The sequence below is a fragment of the Micropterus dolomieu genome, linkage group LG09, assembly GCF_021292245.1.
Source record: "Micropterus dolomieu isolate WLL.071019.BEF.003 ecotype Adirondacks linkage group LG09, ASM2129224v1, whole genome shotgun sequence".
Classification (NCBI taxonomy): domain Eukaryota; kingdom Metazoa; phylum Chordata; class Actinopteri; order Centrarchiformes; family Centrarchidae; genus Micropterus; species Micropterus dolomieu.
This window is the reverse complement of record NC_060158.1, coordinates 2,936,086-2,955,658: the sequence shown is the minus strand read 5'-3', so window position 1 is coordinate 2,955,658 and position 19,573 is coordinate 2,936,086. Positions and strand designations below refer to the sequence as shown.

The window sequence follows — 19,573 nt, the reverse complement described above, 5'->3', positions numbered from 1 at the left end:
CCCGGGCTGTCAAGGGCTACAACACGGCTTCAGGCTACAGCGCTGTGTGTGTGTGTGTGTGTGTGTGTGTGTGTGTGTGTGTGTGTGTGTGTGTGTGTGTGTGTGTTTCCTCTCTGCAGGTAAAAATTAGGTTCATGCAACAGGCAAGGCGTGGCTGCTGTCAGAGGTCAGAGCAGCTGAAGGTCAGAAACAGAGACACTGCATGGTTCTCTGAGAGACGGTTCTTCAGAGTGTGATAAAGTTTTTCTGTTATTGTATCTGACAGAAACATCTTCAACTCCAGGTCCTAAAGAGACGATAAAGATGATGAAGAGCTGTTGTGTGAGACAGGAAGTGACTCCGACGTCCTGCTCGCTGCTCGTCTCCAGCTGTGTGTTAGGTCTGATTCTCCTTTTTATTGTTGAATGACAGTTTCACGTCAGTCTGCTGCTTCTTCGGCGTGTTGTCACGTGGACTAAAAGGAAAGTTTCCAGCGTCGTTTTGACTGTGGGTACGGTTAGTTTGAAACATTTGTGACAGCCGCATCAATTTCTTTTGTTTACTGACAGTCTGAGTTCATCTTTACCTGCTCTGATGAATCACTGCCAAGCTAAAGCTCGATGCGATCGATCGATCAGCTGCTGAGCTGCAGGAGACGGATCGTCTTGTTATCATTGTGTTTGATAGATGATGGTTTAAACAATCACCTCACCCTTTATAGACGTGCTGAGTGATGTAGCTTCACTTCTTGTTCCTCTGGAAGGTTAATAAAGTTATATTTTATTCAAATAAACCGCTGTGGGCGCCCTGTAGCGCAGGTAGCTCCACCCCTCAATAGTTTCTGTATTGATCATCCATTACTTCATCCATATTCACTCCACACATGAGCAGCATACCTGAATCCAAACATTTAAGTTGCTGAGGCTTTAGTTTTTATTAATTTAACAGCAGAGTAGCTTTTTGTTTTTCTTGACAGATATCGGATTTAATTATTGATTATTTCCGCTGGAGTTTTTACATATGAAAACACATCAAACTCAGAACCAGCCTGAGGCGAAAGCAGCCAGCAGGGGCCCAAACATCCTGCTCCCGGCCCCAAACAGCTTCAACGCTGGTACGACTTTTAGAAGTCGACTGTCAGAGATGCAAATATTTCATGAAAACCACCAACATGTTTGGTTTGAAAGGGGAGGGAAAGTCAAACCAGCTTCTTGGCCTTGAATCCAAATAGTTTAAGACCCTTGAACAGCTGCCTGCCTGGAGCAGGACACGGAGTCTTTGCGGACGTCTGAAACTTTGAGATGAAACCTGATAAAAACGGCAGATGTCTGAGTGGTTCAGCCTGAGGAGTCTGACAGCTGGAAGCTCGTCGCTAAACACATCTGGATTATTCATGACATCGCAACACTGCAGGTAAACGGTGTGTGGGCAGTTTTCACATGAGGCTGTAAACATAATCTGACCATGGACAGCGTAAAAGAAATGGACAAAGCCGCCGTGAAGTCGCCCACCTGGAGTTTGGCATTTTGGCCTCGCCTGACACTCAGAGAGACCACTGAGTGTCAGAGAAACTCCGGAGGACTTTCAACAAACACCTCATCCCTGTGATCTTCTTTTTTTAAGCCAAGGACACAGATTCTGGTCCACCCCGAAGACCGCACACCCAAACACATGCAGAATGCACAGACCTGTACATTAGGGAGACTAAACAACCACTACACAAACACATGGCTCAACACAGAAGGGCCAACTCCTCAGGTCAAGACTCTGCAGTCTACTTACATCTGAAGGATAAAGGACACTCTTTCTAGAACGACGACGTCAATATCCTGGACACTCCCATGAGTCTGTAATGTGAGAGCAACGAGTGAGACATGTGTAGATGATATTTTTTTGACCCATAAGTCAAAGCGTTTACTGTCATATGCACATACGATGAAATTCTTCCTTCCACTCTGAATAACATTTACAGGAAACACAAGGTAGAGAAACCTTCTGCGTACAATATACAGAATAATAATATTCAGATGTCTGTGCCTACATTTATATTCCTGACAGGGAGGAGAGATGGTTAAAAAAATGGAGTCAGAGAAGAGAGACCATCTCCCAACAGGGTAGGAGGGCTGAGACACCACCTATCCTCCACATCATGGCCTAAACTGGGAGACTGAACCTGATCTGGGATCTGGGACTGGGACTGCCCCCCCCAATAAACTCTGTGTCAACCTGGATACGGTTTTCTAGCATTGTAGTAAATTGATGAGGTAATTTTCCTGAAATGCAAAATGCAAAAAATGCAACAAAAAATGTTTAGTTTAAACGGTGGAGGGGACAAATAAAGAGGGAGGGTCTCCCCCAAATTTCCTGCAATCTGGTATAAATTTCTGCATCAATTTAAGGTTTGTCTTTATCTATATAAAGGGAAACTCAATATTTAGGCGGCAGTTGACAATTGAAAGTAAAAGAATTGAATAGAATATATTACTGTAAGGCTCTCAGGCATTCTGCAGCTGTTGCTTTTAAATGTGTTTTCTCTTTTCAACTTTTCTAATTTAATAAAATCCCTGTTGAGGCAGTACACATGCTTAGCCTTCCCTTCTCTTTTGAGTCTCTCTTTAGGGAAATAACTTCTTTAAAAACGTGGGGACCTTTTCACCTCAATGATAAATTAATTAATTTATAAATTCCTGGACTTTAAAAGCTGCTCCAGTTTTCAGCAGTTATTCAAAATATTCTGCACATTCAGACTCTCTCCCACATCTGTGTCCTCTGACATGTCTACGTCTAATGCCATCATTTTATGAGCATTCATAATATTTTTAATACCTGCCCTATACTCTGCTGTGCATAACGTAGGCTAATTGATCCGCTGGTATAAACTTTATCCCCTTCAGACCGAAACCAACCAAAACCACTACTGATCATGCAGAAATCTCACCACAAATCCACACGTTAACTTCAGCAGCTCACACTCCCAAACGGAGCAAGGCTGCGCTTCAGTTTTAAGATGTTTATATTGCAAAACTCTTCCAGTTACGTTGCTGTCTGGACTCACATGATTAAAATCGCCGGCGTCTCATCAGTTGGTTCATGCTGAGGCGAAAACTTCCTCTTGACATTTTGCGCCCTATGTTGTCTATGCTACAGGCTGACCCTGTCCTCCACTTACAATCCTGTCCTTTCATCTCTTCCCAGGAGACGGAACAAATGTTCTCAGTAAAATAGTTAAAATACAAAATGCCTTAATATTGATTATTTATGCGCTTGTTAATACACAGAAATACACTGACTATATTGATATATTGATGCCTTTATGCTGTTTGATGCTTTTGTATGGTTGTCTGATTGCTCCTGTTGTTGATCTTGTTGTTATTGTTATTATAAAGCACTTTGTGACTTGCTCTGTGAAAGGTGCTATATTAAATACATTTTACTTACTTACAGAGGTTAAAAGTACCAAGTGTCTTGATTTTAACCTCCTTAATTAATCTGAACTCTTTGTGCCTCAATCGGTGTTTTAAGTGAAACCATTTGAGAAGTTTAGAGGGGAAACGTCATTTAGGAGGGAACTGAGATGTAATTCAGCAGAATAAAGAACAATGAATAAAACTCAAGGTTTATGCGTGTCGTCAATTTACTGCTCTGCTGTTTTCACATAGCGAGGAAGTGTGTGTGTGTGTGTGTGTGTGTGTCCGTTTCATGCAAGAAAGGATTCAATTAGGAAATGATGTAGCTGCACAGAGTCTCCATTTTGGATTTGACAGCGGAGAGATGATGGTGTTTTATTCATTCAATTAATTTACTGCTCATCATACACGACTGTTTTCTTTGTGTCCTCCTGAACAGTAACTAAGTACATTTACTCAAGTACTGTACTTAATTACAGTTTTGAGGTATTTGTACTTTAGGCGAGTATTTCCATCTTAATTATAATCCTTAAGTGTGTAATGGGCGCAAATGATAAGACGCACACCTTTGGTGTGAGAGTCCTCTCACGGCTAAAGGAGCTTCAGAGCCACCACACAGAAATCAGGATCACCTCTTGTTTTAAAACGTGTTCTGGGAACAGTTGTGCGACCTCCTGCTGGTCTGAGTACAACTTGCAGTCGGTCCATAGAAGATTTGTTTAAACAAGTGCACAGTACATTGCAGTAATCCTGAGACACTGAGGAGGATGTATATATATATTTTCATATCCAGTGTGTGATTAATATTAAACTGTGTGTATTTGAACTGACTGAGGAAGAACACACACACCTGGATATGAATATATATACACATCCTCCTCAGTGTGTGTGTGTGTGATGTTCCAGCTCTGAATGACAACAACCTTCAAGGTTTCTGCTCGAGGCACACATACACACACATACACAGCAGAAGCTATTTGATAGAAATACTGTGTTGCAGAATCTCAATATATTCAGACTGAGGCATGGGATTGATGACTGATCTTGGTTGTGTTTTCTGCAGTGTGTTTTTGATGATGAAGGTGTTGCTGGAGGTTTGACCTCTTCACTGTGTTTAGACCGACTTCAGCTTTGCCTAAAAAAACACAATCCTCTCGTTCATTTGAACGGAGCCAGTCCATCGAAAAAGAAATAATCGTAATAAAAGATAAAAATATCTGCAGCTGTGAGTTGTTAAAGTGTGTATAGTATTAATGTGTTCACGGATCTGTTACTCAAACTGTCTGAGCACCACCTGAGGCAACAGCCTGCTATCACCATATGAATAACGCGCTGCTTTCTGAAGTCATTCTGCGTGGTATTCCAGCACATATTTTGTATTTTGTGTCGTTTCACGACAATTGGTCTCTAGATTCCATAAGTTAAGTAAGATCAGTCATTATTGTGACTCAAACGGCATGCGAAATGTTGCCATCCCATGATATCACGTTGGAAGCGACACAGAGCCTTGCGTTCATCGATCGGCCTCATACACATACACAGAGGAGAGGAAACAGGATACTGGAAAGAAGAAACACAGCACATTCACACACAGCATGTTAAAACTGAAAATACTAAATGTCGCCATGGAGAAATGCCAAAAACAACATGCTAAAGCTTAGATATTGGAAAATGACCCAGGGATGTTAAACCAAGCGGGGAGCTCCGAGACTTAAAAGTGAAGCCAGTGCTGAACTCCCATAAACCTGCGTTCTCTCCAGCAGCCAGCAGGGGGCGACTCCAGCGGCTGCAGAAAGAAGTGTGATTGTATAGAAGTCTGTGAGAAAATGTTTCTACTTGTCAGCTGATTTATTCCCTCAGTAAACACTTTCCTGATGAGTTTATGGTCTCAGTCGCTAGTTTCAAGTCTTCTTCAACACAGCATGATGTTCATTTAGTAAATTATGGTCCCATTTAGAAGAACAGAGACCAGGAAGCAGGGGAGGCTTTAGGGCGGGGCTAAAAGCTGATTGACAAGTCGCTACCATGGTGACCTGTCAATCTGGAAAGAGGTGACTTGTATCTGCTGCTCTGTGCACATTTAACCAGCGCCGCTGAAAAAGCTCATCAGGAGTCGGCTGCTCATTTTTCAATAAGTACGTTTGGTTTTAAGCCTGTTTGTTGCTAGCCAAAATTAGCATCCCAGCTAATATATATAATACACAGTAAGTAGTAAGTAAGTAAAGTTCATTTGTATAGCACCTTTCACAGATAAGAATCGCAAATCGCTTCCAATAAAATGTACAATACAACAAAGTAAAATTTAAATACAAATGGAAAACAAAGATCAAAGAACCAAAAAAACCCTCGTCTAACTAAAAGCCTACTTGAATAGCAGAGTCTTCAATTGCTTTTCAAAAGAATCGACAGCATTCACACAAAGTAGAATGGAAGGCAATGCATTCCACAGCCTCGGTGCCGCTGCTTGGAATGATCAAAGCCCTCTGGTGTTAAAATGAGCCTGAGTCACCAATATGCTGCTTTATCTGATAATTTATGTTTCTGTTTTATCTGAGTTCAGAAGCAAGAAGTTGTCACATAACCCCAGTTTGATACTGGGCAAGCAGTTGATTAAGGAAGACAGTTTATAGAACTCAGCAGTACAGTTGAATATCATCTGCATACAGATGGTAAAATATGTCGCTGCTCAATATCACAGTTAACGTGAATTACAGATGCACCTTGCTAACCAAGCTAGCTAGCACCACCCTCTCGTCAAAATATTGTCACGTCTGATTCCAAAAAACCAACTAAACTGCCAAACTCCAGGTTTCAAAACGGTAGTCCACAAACCAGCAGGTGATGTCACGGTGGCTGCGTCCACCTAAAACGGCAAACGTTACTGTTTTATATAGAAAACAGCTTCTATATAAACAGTGTTTATGTCAACAATCCATCCACTTTGCTTCACACACCCACACACACACACACACACACACACACACACGTACGTACAGCTTCACTCTGACTTTATTCCAGTAATGCAGCATTTGGCTGCTTCTCCATAAATCACCTGATGTTGTCATAGGCTAATTAACATATCAAACACATTGGTGTGTGTGTGTGTGTGTGTGTGTGTGTGTGTGTGTGTGTGTGTGTGTGAGAAAGATTATAAGAGCTCTCTGGATTAGCTGAGTGTGTGGCTGAAAGCTGCTCTGAATTTGTCAGCAGACTCGACACATGAACTTGGTTCCTCTCCATCGGGAAAAGTCGGATTTGTCTCCGTCTGCTTCTGACAAACGAGCGCTAAGTGCTGTCAAGGTGTGTGTGTGTGTGTGTGTGTGTGTGTGTGTGTGTGTGTGTGTGTGTGTGTGTGTGTGTGTGTGTGTGTGTGTGTGTGTGTGTGTGTTAGTTAGTATTACTGAAGCGCCTGAAGCCTCGGCTGCAGAAAAACACGACTGTAGTGTCAGATGAATGTAGTGCGTTCGGAGCTCCACTGACCTAAAGAAACTTGATCTGTATCTGGATTTCTAACCTGGATCTGATAAAAGCTCGTGGCAATGCAGAGTATTCCTGCACCTGCACATCGGGTTCACGCTGGGATCTGATCCCAGCACGGCCTGCCTTCCTGGTGGAGGTTGTGTGGCATTAAGCGGCTCGTGACGAAGCCTGCAGACACAACTCAGGGCTGAAAACAGTCGGTCGAGCTGTTTTTATAAAGACAATATTCTCCTAAAGAGACGCTCGAACTGACCAGTCAAGATATTTGTTGCAAACACATTCACATAATTACTGACGTTGGAAGAATAGTTAGAATTAGTTTTTATTGATCAAGTCTCTATGAAGGAAATTAAAGGTGACTATTGGGTTTGTGTGTTTTAATGCAGAAATTAATGTGGTATACTTTTTATTATTCTACATTATTATGGAAACAATGACAACATATTTATTCATTTATTTGTGAAGTTATATAAATGTGACATGTATTTGACTTGTGTATATGAAAATTCGTGTTCCTTTAAAAGCAGAACATGAACGGTGCTACTGCTGGACATTCAACAGAGATACAAAAGGGTTACACACACACACACACACACACACACACACACACACACACACACACAGAAAGAGTCATCTGTCAAACAGATTGTAGCTCAGTGCCGCTCATCCACCTCCCTGCAGAGAGAGGAAGGAGCATTTTTTGTGTGTGTGTGTAATGATGCTCTATCATCATCATCATCATGTTATGTAACTATCGCTACTGAGCTCCACTGCCCCCTTTGTTACTGTCAAACATAATTGTGTGTGTGTCTGTTGGCGTCCAGCCGGCGCCCGGTGACTCACGTCAGACTGACAGCACTGATCAATTACAGCCAGAGATCAGAAGAGACCAGCACAGATCAATAACCATTACTAACTGCCTGTGTGTGTGTGTGTGTGTGTGAGTCTGCCTCTCCTTGTTGTTTTCTTCATTGAAAAACAAATAATCAGTTGACAGTTTCTCTACTGTAAATCTTAACTGCGTCCTCGTCGTCCGAGGCAGAAAAAGAAAAAGTTTATTTTTAGGCCATTTTAGACTTTTCAGTATCTGCAGAGGAGGAGCAAGTCAAGAAACAAACAGACTACAGAGGCTGCAGGAGGCTTAAAGTGTGAGAATGCGTGTGTGCTGCATGTTTTTATTAATGGTTGTTAGCAGGGTGTGAACTACAGAGGACCCAGGGGGAGCTTAGCTCTCCTTAAGAAGACATCAGCTCCCCTAAAAGCATGATTTGTGATATTTTGGGGGGATCTCTAAAATATTGACAGCATGCTTTGTTGCCATTAATTTCAATTTTTCTCTAACCAAGGATCATGCGTAAAATCAGGTGCGTCAGACTTCTTCTAGCCAGAGGGAACGATCACCGACCGTCCACAGCACACCAGGTCGCTCTGCAGTCTCCTGGCCCTGTACGCTCCACCGCGCCACCGGGTTGTGTCGCTAGTACGACCAACGAGCTATGAACAGTTGGTGATCGTTCCCTCTGGCTGGATGAATTTTACACATGATCCACGCACTACTGCAGCTGGGGGCTCTTTCTAAATTCTTCCCTCTCACGGAGAAAAGAAAGTCAGGTTGCAGCCGCATCTGTTGGGTGAAGAGTAATTATAGCAAAATGGCTGCATCATAATAATACTAACAATAAGACAAACATCCCTGATACCTTCACCTTCAGCCCCAGGCCTACATGCTTGCAGCTGTTAATGATTCAGCAGTAGGAATCACAGGCAGCCCCCCCTCATCCGGTCCCGGGAAAAAAAGAAAGAGTGAGCTCCCCCGAAAGCTACGGTGTAGTTCGCACACCGGTCGTTAGAAATGTTAGTTAGTTACAAATGTTAATGAACCTATTGATAACATAATGTTGACTCAAGCCAAAGATGGAACTGAGGAGTTCTGTTCTGTGGTGTTCAGAGACAAGATGGAAGAACCAGAAATCTGTATTGTTCAATTAACGCAACTAGTAACACAAATTCAACAAATTCCCGTGAAATATGATCTTATCGCTGTTTCCCGCAAAACATTTTCACACGTCAGCAAATTCACAGCAGACGTGTGATACCAATGTCAATCTCCAAAAATAACAGCAAAGGCCCGTGAAGACCCGGAAACAGATCTTATTTACCAAAGCGGGGAAACTGTTCTCCAGAACGTGGCGTATTGTGGTCGAACATAAAGGAGATCGTCTGCTGACGAACACTTTGCCGCCACAAAACATACGGAGAGAATGTCAGCAACACATGGAGGACGTCAGACAAGACACTGATACACAGCTACAAGAAAGAATCATGGTCAGCCATTGGTGGAAATCGCAGGGGGGTCTGAGGGGTATCCCCCCCTTAAAAAGCATTAAATAATATAATGATATATACTTAGAATAACTGTGTAAGTCGTAAAACAATACAAAGGCAAACAGGACAATGAAAGTGCCAGAAGTTGTGGAGCTGCAGTCATGGTAAGCAGGCTGGCGGGGCGATTTTATTCTCTCGAAACATCTGATGAACTGATTCTTTTGTCTTTAATACAGATGATGCTGAGTCATGAATAAATTAATCATGACAACAAAGTTATGATAATCGATTATTTTTCCACGATTACCTCGCTTGTTTGGTAGCTTGTTGGATTTATTTAGGATAATGTGACCACGTGGTGAACCTATGAACTTAAGTCATAATAGTAGTAAGACTTCCCTCTGTGTACACACATTTACACATATTTAGTACAATTTTGGCTCTATTATTTTTATCCAATTTTGGCTCTATTATTTTTATCCCCTTCAAAATTTGCTCTGAAGAAATTTTATGTTGGATGAAATTTATGCCCATGTGGTCAGCAAGTCCTGGAGGGATTGTTTAATGATTTAACTATTGACGTTTTTCCCGTACCAGCTCAGCTCACCTCGCCTCTAGTCCGCCACTCGCGCAATATTCAAGCACATTTTTGTTCCGCCATCACTTCTCTTCTTCTTCTTCTAAAACTGTCAATATTTGAAATCTACACAGCTGATTTCACCTCAAAACTTCTCAGAAGTGGATTTAGTGATGAAAACTGTAAAATATAAAACTTCCTGTTGCTGGCCTCTGTCTGGTGCAATGATGATGCAGTGAATAGTGAATATTCTCTCTGACCAATCAGCAGTCTGTCGTGTTTTCACGTCACATTTTAGTATCCTCCAGCTCGCTTGGAACCTCGATGGAGGTGATACAAAAAAAAGTACCTGGAAGCAGGTACAGGTGCAACTTTTCCACTGCTACAGGCCACCTTTTCTTTTCCTGCTGGTTCTTTGCAACTGCTGGATATATGCTGGCAAATGTAACCTTCCAGCTGACCTGCCACATCGCTTCTGTTTCTTTTATTAATAAAAGATCTTGGAAGTAAAAGTACCCAGTAGTCACACAGTGGGGAAAAAGATGCATCATTATTACATGCGTAGAGATTTCCGCCCCTAGTGTTCATGTACATTAGTCAAATTCCTCGTATGTGTACACATACCTGGCAATAAAACTGATTCTGATTCTGATTATTTTAGATTTCAGCAGTGAGTTTAATGTCTCCTGCTGTTAAACACTGACTAAGTGCAGCATCACTTCCTGCAGCTGCACCAGCGCTTCACGATGCTGCTTTAACACACTGACCTCAGTGATGACAGTTTGCACAGCACGTCCGGCTGCAAATAACAATCATTTACATTATTGATTCATCTGCTAATGATTAAGAAAATGTCCATCACAGCTTCCTAAAGCTCAAGCTGAAATCTTCACGTCTTGTTTTGTCCAACAAACAGCCTAAAATTACATCAATCGATCGGCAGGTGACTGGAATCTGCCGGTTTTCAGCGTGATCGGCCATGACAGGGGCCGATCAGCCTCACATATCTGATCCTGTGCCGGTCACACGCTGCACTGCACGATGGTCTGTTACCTTTATCAGACCCCCAGTAACTTAATTTCTAAAAATCTCCTGCTGGGAGATGTTTGTATTTTCCCCACCCACAGTGTCATGAAATATCCGCCCTCACAGCCCTTAGAGACTCAAACGTACACAACCGTGCGCCTGAAGTGTTTCCTCCTCGTGTGTTTTCACTTTAAATGTAAATCGGATTCATTATGTGTGACTGAGCACTGTGTCCACACAGCGAACACATCGATCTGCTGCTGACAGTCTGTACAACAAGACAACCGCTGAATGTGTTTCTAACGAGGGGAAAGTGATTGTTGCCACGGAGATGCCTGACAGCTCGTCAATAAGTCATCTCAGGTAGACTGCTGGGCACCGGCCGTCGAGAGACTATCACTGGGGGGGGGGATATTTAACTGGATGTTTGGACTTGTTAAGACGGTTTGTGCTTCCTGCATTTGAATTTAAGACCACAAACAGTCTCTGAAGAGACAGCAGCTGAGCAGTTCGAGGTCCAGCTGTGTCACAGACGGGAGGCAGACTGCTCTGCTAACAATGGACAAAAAGCCTGTCATGTCAGCTTCTGTACAAACATGGCTGCTGTGTGTAAGATGTCACTAAGAGGCCGACACCCCTCATCTGCTCCCTCTATATCTGTTTACATTTTGTCTAACTGGCTCCATTAAAAGCTGCTGAATTAGCAGTTAGCAGCTCCTCTTAGCAGTGCACCAATGAATACACAGACGTCTCTCACTGGATTACTGTGATTCTTAAGGAAGAATTTCAGGCAGGTTCGGAGCAGTGTCTTTCTTTTTGTGATTTCTAATTGGATTATGGACATTTTCTTGATCATCAAAGAAGATAATCTATCATCAGGAGGTGTAACTCCCACTGAATCTACGACTATGAGTTCAGATACAGTATCTCACAAAAGTCCACCCCTCACTTTTTTGTAAATCTTTGATTCTATCTTTTCATGTGACAACACTGAAGAAATGACAAAATGAACAAATTTAACACACCTGCTCCCCATTCACACTAACGAGTCACATGACACCAGGGAGGGAAAATGGCTAATTGGGCCCACTATGGACATTTTCCCTTAGGGGTGTCCTCACTTTTGTTGCCAGCGGTTTAGACATTAACGGCTGTGTGATGTGTTATTTTGAGGGGACAGCAGATTATACAAGCTGCACACTCACTACTTTACACTGGAGCAAAGTGTCATTTCTTCAGTGTTGTCACATGAAAAGATAGAATCAAAGATTTACAAAAATGTGAGGGGTGGACTCACTTTTGCGAGATACTGTATGAGTTACTGAGAAGGAGTGTGATTTGATCTGGTGTTAAGCATTTAGCAGTTTTCTGTTATTGTTCTTTTCTTTCTTCAGTGTCAGGAAAAAAATTATAGCTCCTTTAGCCTTAATAAAGTATCTTATGTTATAAACTCAAATGTTTTATTATGTTAGCTATGCTAAATTAGCTGTGGTTTATTTATTGGTAACATTACAGAACAGAAGACAAAGGCAGTTCCTTTAGACTAACGCTAACATAATGGTAATGATATATATGTTTGCATAAAAACCTTATTAATATCTGGTGAGTGGTGAATATTAATGAAGCAGCTGCCAGGTCTGCAGACAGCTGCACCAACACATTCTCACTCCCAGCTCCTCACATATGGGCACATAGTGAAGACCCCTTGGCGTTGCTTTTTAACGCCCTAGCTGCCCTTTAGCATCATTTTCCATGTTTAGGGCTGCCCAATCAAGATAGCAACAATAAACATGCAACGTTCAGTTAGACTTTCAAAATAAAAGTATTTGTTAACGTTGCAAAACGTCGCAATTCTGAAACGGCACATTGTTAATGTTCTAAAACTTTGCAATATTGTTAGGTTTAGGAAGAGATCGTGGTTTGGCTTAAAATAACTGTCACGTACGTCAGTTAACTTAAGGATTAATTTACTTACTGTAAATGACGCACACTTATCTTAAATAATGTTTAAAACGAGTTTAAACAGTTAATGAACACCGGCCGGCTGAAAGTCCAGTTTCTGGCCCACCTGTTCACTCCAACCACCTCCTTACTCTGACATTTCTGTTAAAAAAAAACACCTACCTTTAGCGTTAAAAACTGACGCTACAGGGTTTCCACCAGTGCGTTGAACTATGACGCTAAGGGGCTCCCCAGAGTGAGAATGGGTTAGATGCACACACTTCCCACTGACATCACACATAAAAAAATAACTAGCCCTAATGTTAATGCATCCTCATCCAGTCCTGGAAAAATATTACTGTTGAGGCAAATGTTTTTTTCTGTCCAAGTGACAAATAAAATGTTAGCTTTCATGCTACACTAACCTTACCTTTGAAACCTCTGTTAGTCTGACAGATGTCGCAAAGAACATTTCCGGAGCTCTGATGTTAAAACTTACAATAAAACAAAATAATGCACTGTAATTAAATCAGGCTTTCATTTAAAGAAGTAGGTTGGCAGTCAGTCAGTATTACTATATTTGAATTGGATTTTCCCAGAATGCACTGACAATCTGCAGTAAGGTCCTTGTCTTCATCAGGAGACTTTTACGACAGGAACCTTTTATGTATCACATGTTTTCCAGGCTGGACGTGAGGCAGACTGGTTGCCGTCTGATCTTCCTCCCTGATGGGTTTTTCTAATGGATCGGTTCTTGTTGAAGCCGTTTCCTCCATTTTCTCTCTCTCTCTCTCTCTCTCTCTCTCTCTCCACACTTCATCTCACTTTATTCCACCGCTGTAATTACTTTCTCTGTGTCTCATCTCCCTGCTGATGAAATCTGTCGAACTGATACGAGGAAGTGTCGGACTGTCGCCTCCATCTTTCTCTCGCCCTCTCTCCCTTTCACACTTCTTTCCCTCCACTTTATTTGCCGTTTCTATTTTGGGTTGGTTATGATTCTCTGGTGTTGAAGTGTTTTTTTCTGTTGTCCAGTCTGCTGCTTCGTTTCCTTCCTCGCCTCAGTTTAAACTCAAATGTTGCCAAAGTTTCTCAATTTCAGCAAAATAAAAATAAATGTAGCTTACTTTACGTGGATTATCTTCACTTTGATCAGGCCAATATGTCTGATACTGATAAAGCTCTAATCAGGAAGTACTTCTTCACCAGCATCATCATCATAGTTTGGGTCTGTTGCGGTCTTATTGACACTGAAGGCCAATTTATCCTTCTGCACGCTGTAGCCAACACATTCTCACTCCCAACTCGTCACATATGGTCAACACCCTTGACGTCACTTCTGAACGCCCAGGAGGGGAGCTTGGGCCGGGAGGGAATAGGGGACAGGCCCCTCAAGTGAAGAGGGCCCACAAAGATGAAAAGTGAATAGCTGTGGATGTGGTGAAGGGCCCGTAGAGACAGCTAATGTACTGGATCCAGATTTTTGTGTGATGCCCCTGGCCCTTTAGCATTGTTTTTGCACGTTTAGGGCTCCGCAGTCAAGTTAGCAGCAATGAATATGCAACATCCGGTTAGACTTTCAAAATAAAACTAGTGGTCAACCTTCTGAAACTTCACAATTTGGTTAGGTTTAGGAGGAGATCATGGTTTGGCTTAAAGAAACTTAAGTTAAGTAACATAATTCACGTAGCTTGCATAACCTACGTAACTTCTTATTGTTTCACAGCGATCTGATGGGTGAAAGTCCGGTTTGACCCCAACCACCCCCTTACACCGGCTCTTATTGTTCATAAATGATGCTACAGGGCTTCCCCCAGTGCGCTGAACTGTGACACTAAGGGTGACGCCATGTTGACCATGCGCCCATATGTGATGGCGTGAGAACAGGTTGCCATGCTGTCGTGAGCATTTATACTTGTATGTTGGTGTTTGCGTCACTCTGCAGTTACTAACAAAACACTTGTTGGCGGTGGGGTTGCTATGTTCCGCTGTGTTGAGTTCCTTCTTCTTCTTCTTCGTTGGTGTAGGCTACCACAAACAATGGTGGCTGTAACTTAGCTGATCATGTTGGTGTCAGAGCTGATCGATATTGAACAGCAGTTACATTTAGTGAAATTACTAAAGCAGAAATGAGAGAAGGCGCTGAAGGAGATGGAATGAACTGGTTGAGGCAGAAGAAGAAGTAGGAGGAAATGCGATGTTACCAAGCCAACCAATCACAGGTCTTGCCGTTTGAGTCCTCCAACCTGAACATTTTGTAGTGTTAGAAGAAGAAGCAGCTCCTCAAACCTAAATGCTGTGTCGGCCGGTAGCCTTCTGGAGCTACAAGCACTGAAGACTTCACTAACAATGTTGTTGCTCAGCTTGGTTCATTGATTCCAACTACAGGAGACTTTAAGATGAGACAAATCCTGAACGCAATTCTTGTGCTAGAACAACATAAAAATAAAAACAATGGAGTAATACATGTAGCGTGTAGAAGGAGTTACTGCTAACACCAGAAGAATAACAATAAAGATAAGATACATTCCCTGAAATGAGTAACTGAAATAGAAAAGTTAGATTGCACAAATGCAGTGGAATAAAATGTATAAAGTATCAGAAAGTTGTATAGTTGTAAGTTGTGTAAAAATTGTACGTAATAAATGCATCGCCCGCCGTCTTTGTGTCTCTCTCTCCATTGATTTCTACATTAAATGGATATGGACAACAGTAACACACACACTGTCTCATCACTGTGTTCAGATCATTTGATCAGAAATCTAAATATAAATGAAGGTCAGCGTGGATATAAATACTCTGACAGCTTCACTCGTCTGTTGTGTACGAGTCTCAGGTTCGTACTGAGCGCGTGCAGTCCGCCCCGTGGCTGTTTTGGGATGAAACGTGTCGACAGATTTATCGTCACAGCGGCTCTCTCCTCCTGTTTACAGTGGGCGTGTTTTAACACTTTCACCTCTGATGGTGTGAAGAAAATGTTTCTTTAAATGTGTGAAAGCAGAAGGTTCTCTCACATCACAGATGCTCCTTCCTCTCATGCTCTGAAGTTCTTCTGACATCATAACCCCACAAACATCACACATCAGGATCTGGAATCAGGTCTGTCATACATGTGGATCAGCTGCTAAAACCTGAACCAGTAACCAGGAACAGAGGCGGATGACTCGCTGTCAAACTGGGAAAAAGTGTGAGAGTTTCTGATGAAACTGACTCCTGTTAATGTTGCAGAACGGCCTCACCAGAGAGAGAGACGAGCGACCGGCTGTGGTCGCATGCATAATGCTCATTTTCAACCAGAGTGGAGACACCAGAAACAGAAAAGCACAAATATCACAAAACAGTTTGGAAGCTTGGCTGAAAAGGAAAGAAACGACCCACTAAATAGAAATTGCTGTTGTTTCAGGCCTCCGCTGCGGCAGAGAGACCACAGAAAGAAGAATAACCAGCACAGGGTGTCAGACGTGGCTTAAAATACACCAACACCTGCAAAACTCACCAATCAACACTTTGAACAAACAGGGAAGAAAATGGATGCCCCGAGATTAAAATGAAAAAAGCTGCTTGAGATAGGCAATCTGTCCCAGCACATCTGTGTCTGCTTTTGTTCTTCTTGTACATGTGTGTACGCAGAACGTTCAATTCAACGTACTGCAACAGCTGGATAAACACCCATCCATAATGTAACTTTGACAACGGTAAAGACAGGCATGAGGATAATAGTGACGGAGGACCAGACTCCAGTCTGAAGTACCTGCAGGATGATTTTATGTCAGACTGAAATGAACGAAAACCAGTGACTGCCTTGAAGAGGGAAGCTACGCCATTCGAAACCCTACACTTCAGCCAAATGGGCTCATGAACTCTGTAAACATGACCCCACTTCAGCTGTTCCAGCTTAATGAGTCGAGTGCAGGAGCTGAGACTTGACGGAGTCTCACCATGTTTACAGTTCATGGGGAAACTGTTCGTGCACAAATCAGATACTTGGGCTGTGTTCAGACTGCAGGCCAAAGTGACTCAGATCTGATTTGTTTCTAACAGTCTGAACAGCCCAAGTCACATGGATCTTCTCACATGTGGTCCAAATCAGATACAGGTCCCATTTTTAAAAGAAATGCTGCCTCAGTCTGCACAGCCAGCTCGGAGTTCATGCGACAGATAGTAGAAATGAAGCCATAATTAAAAAAGTGGCTCTTTTTCTCCTCGTCCTTGTCAACATCTGCTCACAGATTCCCTTTCTTCTACCTGAAAATCCACCTGGCCGTGAGCTCTCTTCTGCGTCACATGCTACTTGTCCAGGTGGTAAGAGTAGAGCGAGAGAGAGTTGTAGGGCTGATTCGTACTACAGAGCCCGACACTGTAATAAAGGCAATGCAACATTTATCATAAATTGGGAGAAATGTTGGCCTTTAGGAGGAAACTGGGAGAGGGCGATGAGAAACAGGAGGGATGTGTCAGGTATGAGCTCACTTCTGTGGCCTCCATGTTGACTTCCATATGACAGACGCTGCGTTTGACACTGTGTTTGTCTTCCGGCCACGGTCAGACACTATTTCTAAAAAGATCTTCTTTCATTCGACTGAAAGTCACAGAATGCAAATCAATGCAGGTTCGTGTCTCGTCACCCTGTCCTCCTGTCGCTGTTCATTGTTTCCGCTGGGATCCCAAAATGCAAATTACAAACCATCTTCTATGATCATTTCACCCTCACACTCCATCAGATATCGTGAGACAGCTTTTCACCTCAGCGACAAATATCATCACATTTTAATATCGTTCACACCGGAGTCCAATATGGGCCATTTATAAAAAAGTAAATCCGATCTGAGCGTTAAGGCCTGCGGTGTGAAGGCAGCGTTAGGTGTGGGCCCCGCCCCTCCATCACCACATGAAAACAGAAATCAGCCGTAGAGTTTGAAATCGGTCTCGGGTGGTTACCAGCAGAATGCTGCAGAGTAAACAGAGCTCATTATTATTCCTCACTGATCTACCAAACTAAACCTCTTTCCACCGTCTCATCCAATTCTGCTGTCGAAAACATGAATCATATCTAGAATAGTGGCGTTTACAGCAAACTGAGAAGGAATAGCTGAACAGACGAAGCAGCGCTGGAGGGCGTGGAGGACAACAACGGGAAGAAGGAGGCGCCTCCTCCTGGTCTGAAACACGCCGCGATGTTAAAACGGAACACGTTTGGCAAAACAAGCCCTCTGATGACGTCACCTTCTGCTCGGGGACGCCGCCTCGGAGATTTCTCTCTCTCTTCTGATGGTTTAAAGACCAACCGAGAAGAGAATCAGCTGATTAAATCAAAGTTTCTGGTAACTTGTAACGAAGAGTTACCTTGACAGCTGAGACCTGCAGCATAGTGGGGGTTTCTGGGCCAATACTGATATTTAAGACACGCTCTAATGTGTGACCTGAACACTTCATGACACGCTGAAGGCAAGAGGCACGTTCAAGCTACAACAGGTGTTAAGTTGCTTTTTAATCGTCTTGTGACCCCTCAGACTTTTATTTAGGGATCCTTCGGGGGTCCTGCTCTATAAGATCTCAATGTTAAATGCTGTTCAGATCATCTGCGTTTATTTATTTAATTTAATATTAAGTGACTCTCAAACCCAACGTGTGCCTTAAGTTGTGGCACCTAAACTGCAGCTGCTGACATTAAAACATTACAGACCTCTTGGCAAAATGTCCTGGGGTCTGAAGACGTGCAGAGACTAAACAACGTGAAAGCAGTGTGGTAACCAGCTGGAGACGCCATCACACACCCGTCACACGCCACCGCTCGCCTCCCTGCACCGCCCTGAACCCTCAGTCTGGACCCACAGGACTCCTGACAGACATGATTCAGGTAAAATGTCAAACTGGAGGGAAGTTGAGACTCACCCTGCAGCAGCGGCAGCGTCGGGGGTCACCGCCGGCACTCCCGCACTTTCCTGGGAGAACAAGTTGACACCATCCTCTCGTCCCCTCGGTGCCTCTCCAGGGGTGGAAGCAGAGACGGGAGAATCCAGCCGTCTGATTGGATGCTTTTGGTATTTATTTCGGTCGGTTTTATTTTGGTGAGAGAAAAAGCGTCTTCCTCTGCTGCTCTGCTCTGCTCGGCGCCGCGCCTTCTCTCTGCCTTCGACAACAACTGTGAGGAGGATGCTGGCTGGCGCTGGCTGTGTCTCGTCGCCCGTGGCAACCAGTTGCTATAGCGATGGACCCGAGCTCATTGGGAGACGGAGGTGATGATGGAGACGCGGGGAGACCTATGGAGGGACGGAGAGGAGCCGAGTTTGTTGACATGGAAGTTAAATGAAGAACGGATCAGCTGTAGTGTGTGTGCGCGTGTGTGTGTGCGCGTGCGTGTGTGTGTGTGTGCGCGCGCGCGCGCGCGTGTGAGTGTGTGCGTGTGTGTGTGCGTGCGTGTGCATGTGTGTGTGTGCATGTGTGTGTGCGCGCGTGTGTGTGTGCGCGTGTGTGTGCGTGCGTGTGTGTGCATGTGTGTGCGTGTGCGTGTGCGCGCGTGCGTGTGTGTGCATGTGCGTGTGTGTGTGTGCATGTGTGTGTGCGTGTGTGTGTGCATGTGTGTGTGCGTGTGTGTGTGCGTGTGTGTGTGCGTGCATGTGTGTGTGCGTGTGTGCGTGTATGTGTGTGTGCATGTGTGTGTGCGCGTGTGTGTGTGCGTGTGTGTGTGTGCGTGAGCACTATTAAGATTCAATCTTTCTTTTTTTAAGTAGTTCAGCTCTTTGCTCAGGTTGTTTTTAAAGAACATTAAGATAAGACACTAAACAAAGAACCTTCCCAAAGTTTATATTAAAATATTCATGATGGATTATGAGACCCT

General features: G+C 43.3%; 1 long non-coding RNA gene across 1 annotated transcript; it reads left to right on the top strand.

Moving 5' to 3' along the window:
* The first annotated feature begins 100 nt into the window (after positions 1-100).
* On the top strand, positions 101-3,197 carry LOC123976619. The gene is made up of 4 exons (XR_006826397.1): positions 101-182; positions 266-379; positions 2,038-2,243; positions 3,175-3,197. It is a non-coding gene; the product is annotated as an uncharacterized LOC123976619 (long non-coding RNA).
* The last annotated feature ends 16,376 nt before the right edge of the window (positions 3,198-19,573 follow it).